Source organism: Amborella trichopoda, chromosome 9 (assembly GCF_054954075.1).
Source record: "Amborella trichopoda isolate Santa Cruz 75 chromosome 9, AtrichopodaSantaCruz75HAP2 v2.0, whole genome shotgun sequence".
Taxonomy (NCBI): domain Eukaryota; kingdom Viridiplantae; phylum Streptophyta; class Magnoliopsida; order Amborellales; family Amborellaceae; genus Amborella; species Amborella trichopoda.
Window position 1 is genome coordinate 7764565 of NC_142344.1, and position 3805 is coordinate 7768369.

The 3805-nt window shown below is 37.4% G+C and overlaps 1 pseudogene; it reads left to right on the forward strand.

The window, feature by feature from the left end:
- Window positions 1–221: 221 nt before the first annotated feature.
- Window positions 222–3397, forward strand: LOC18424111 (stearoyl-[acyl-carrier-protein] 9-desaturase, chloroplastic-like; annotated as a pseudogene).
- The last annotated feature ends 408 nt before the right edge of the window (window positions 3398–3805 follow it).

A 3805-nucleotide genomic window follows, 5' to 3' on the forward strand; every position in this document is an offset into this window, starting at 1 on the left:
CTGGTTTGTTCTTCAAGGATATTGGTATCTATTTTGTTCATCATTCATTTTGTAGTGTTTATAGTTCATGGATATTATATAGACGAATCAAATAAAAACTTTTTCTTCTAAAAAGTTTGCGTAGGCCATTTGAGCTGTGTTTGATGATAATATGAGCTTCATTTTTGTGCAGGGAGATTGTCAGTCTTAGGAAGCACCTCACCCCTCAAGAGGTGCATGTTCAAGTGACCCATTCGATGCCTCCCGAAACAATTGAGATTTTTAAATCCTTGGAGGATTGCGCAGAGCACAATATCTTGGTCCACCTGAAAGCTGTAGAGAAGTCATGGCAGCCTCAGGATTTATTGCTTGACCCTTCTTCTGAGGGTTTTCTCGATGCAGTGAGGGAACTAAGGAAGCGGGCTGCGGAAATCCCAGATGACTAAATGTTTGCTTGGTTCGAGAAATGATCACTGAGGAAGCATTGCCTACCTATCAGACAATTCTTAATACCTTTGATGGTGTTCGTGATGAAACTGGGGCAAGCCCCACTTCTTGGGCAGTTTGGACCAGGGCCTGGACTGCTGAGGAGAACAGGCATGGTGACCTTCTAAACAAGTACCTCTACTTATGTGGGAGAGTGGATATGAGGCAGATCGAAAAGACGATTCAGTATCTTATTGGATCAGGAATGGTGAGCTTCAAAGTCAATACTGCATACATTAAGATTTTATTTTGCCTTTCTTTTTGTTTTGTTGATTGCTTGAAGTATGGGTTTGGTTCTCATTAGCTCACCGTTGATACCTAAGAGCTCAAAACTGCAATTTTGAGTATTTGTTTCTCAAATGGTCCTTGAAACATGGAGCAGATACTTATTATATAGAATTTATTTTGGTTTGTTTTGTTTTCTCATTCATTTTTGTTGCTACTTTTTGTCTTTCAAAATAACTGAAAAATGCATGAATTGCTTCACGGGCATTAGATGTAAATATATGGTTGCTGACTTATCAACAGCATAACTTTTATATGTTTTCCTTCGTGGTTGTCTCTTGGTTTTTGTATTCCCCTCTTGATTTCTAACTGATCATTTGGTTATTAAGTATTCCTTTTATAATATGGACTGTAATTTGTTGAAACAGTAATAAACGTTGATGTTTTATTATTTTTCCACTGTCTGCAGGAGATCTAGCCAAGAGTTTTTCGAGTTAACCTTGTTCTATATCTAATGGATGTTTGCCTAGTTTTATTTTTATTTTTATTTTCTCCTTAATATAGGGTCCAGAGTTTAATAGTTTGTAAATACAAGCAAATTGTCACCATTTCCAAGATAGCAACATTCATGGGAAAAAAGTCATATTGTCTAAGCTTAAGAAAATGATTCTGCTTTGTTGTTTCTATGGAAGTTAGGCGCTAGGATTTGGGTTGAATTTTATTTTTTATTCATTTGTTCAATTTCCAAACCATTAAGCTTGAAATGTCTAATGGTGGTCCCATGGTTTTTATCAATTCTTCTTTAGTAAATGTTAAATTGTGTTGAGGATTGCTATGTCAAACTTGCTTTGTTGAGAAATTTGGCCGATTATCATTTTGGTTGTTCTCTTTGGATTTCATTGGTTTTCTTCCTTTCCATTTTCTTTTTTCGATGGTAGGGATTTGTTTTTACCCCTCCTTAATTGGGTATTGAATGTATGTGTATCAGTCCAAACAAACATAATTTTTTATTATTAACCAAAGAAAGTGCTATATTTTTGAAGTGTGAATCATTTCTATAAGCCAACAGGTTTATAGCTACGATATAAGCAGAGCTCTAGAGCCAAGGGATTTTTTTTGGCTGAAATTTTCCACATCTTTGGTTTGAAAAATAAACAATTTCAAAAAAATTATATATATAGTTTTAGATCTTGAAGACCTTGATCGGCCATTCTCGAAATGGACAACCTATTGCCATCGAAAATAACGGACTGATTTTGCCCATTCTGATTAGGCAAATTCATTTTTTTCTATTTTAATTTTGGTCGCCTAAATGCGATCTGTAAATGTGCCAAAGAGGTCCATTAAACGTCTACTTCTCGAAGTGGCTTACATTCCAATATAGGCATGTCGTCCTATATAACCATTTTCCTTCTGAAATTTAATTTTGTCCATGCTTCAGGTGTTAATTTGTCCATTTTGCTGATAATTATTTGGAATGAAGGTAAAAATTATTCAGAAATTTTCATTTCAGAGGTAAACTAAAAGAGAATGAGATTCACTGTATTTTGGTTAAAAAAATGAATACAATTGATATTAAGCAAGTTATTCTAGCATTCAAGTATGGAAACTGTTATCCATTGGGTCTTCAATCATCACTGTCAAGTGCATCGATGGGTGGTGCTGGAGAGTCTGCAATCCATCAGAGAGGTTCCTCCCTCTCCACCAGCATCCATCATTTCATCAGATGGTGATGACCTTAAATTTATGTGGTTTGAGACTTGCAATAATCCTTAGGGATCTTGATTATGGTAATCCTTAGGGATCTTGATTATGGTATACTTTCCCATGGATAATTTGGTAAAACCTATTTCCAGAAGCATCAGCTTGCATTTTTTATGTAAAATGAATGAGTTTCTTATCTCCCTTTGATTTTCATTTTTCTTTTTCACCTTGGTCCTCTTTATTCCATTCATCACGCCTCTTTGATTGTCATTCTTCTCTGATTGTTCTAGGACCCACGCATGGAGAACAGCCCCATCTTGGATTTATTTGCACATCTTTCCAGGAGAGGGCCACCTTCATATCGCATGGTAACACTGCAAGGATTGCAATGGATTATGGGGACATGAAGCTCGCTCAGATATGTGGAACCATTGCTGGTGATGAAAAGCGCCATGAGATGGCCTACACCAAGATCGTGGAGAAGCTCTTTGAGATTGACCCAGACGGCAGAGTCTTGGCATTTGCTGACATGATGAAGAAGAAGATATCCATGCCTGCTCATTTGTTATATGATGGGCAAGATGACAACCTCTTTTTGCATTTCTCATCTGTTGCTCAGAGGTTGGGGGTGTATACAGCTAAGGATCGTACAGATATAAAATTTCTGGTTAATCGATGGAATGTTGAGAAGCTAACGGGTCTTTCTGGGGAGGGGCAGAAGGCCCAAGATTTTGTGTGTGGTGTGGCTCCAAGCTTTCGGAGGTTGGAATAGAGAGCCCAAAGTTGGGAAACACAAGTCACAACAGTTCCTTTCAGCAGCATTTTCAAGGGGAAGTTCTGTAGAAGGGCCTCTATGGTCAGTTATACTGCTCTTAGACATGGATAGTCTGGTTGCTCTGCAGCCATATTTTCATTTTGGGTTGATGCAGGTTAGTTGGTAGGTCTCTGAGTACCGTGTTCTATGGATGTTTTCTCCATGTTGGGAATTTCATTGATTAGGATGTAGTTTGAGGTTCCTGGTTTGCTTAGTAAGGTTGAGCTTATTGAGATGGGAAATAATGATATAATATGGGTCTGTATTTTCAATATCTATGTAAGGAACTGTTTTTATATTGGTTATCCTACTCATTCTCTCATTGTAACATGGATGTTTAATGCGTGACACTACCTCTTCTTTTCATTTTCTGTTTCATTCTTTTCTGTTTCCTACCACTTTCAATGATTTGCAGCGGTCATCCTTTTCACGTTTTGGGAATATCTTATTAGGAGAATGGACCAATACACGTCCATGTGATGTGCGATACTGATGGAGCAATCCACTGTCATTTCTCAATAGAGGATGGTGAAGATGAACTTATTTTGTTCAGGTGATGGACATTCACCGAGAAACAGAAGGTAGACACATTTTTTC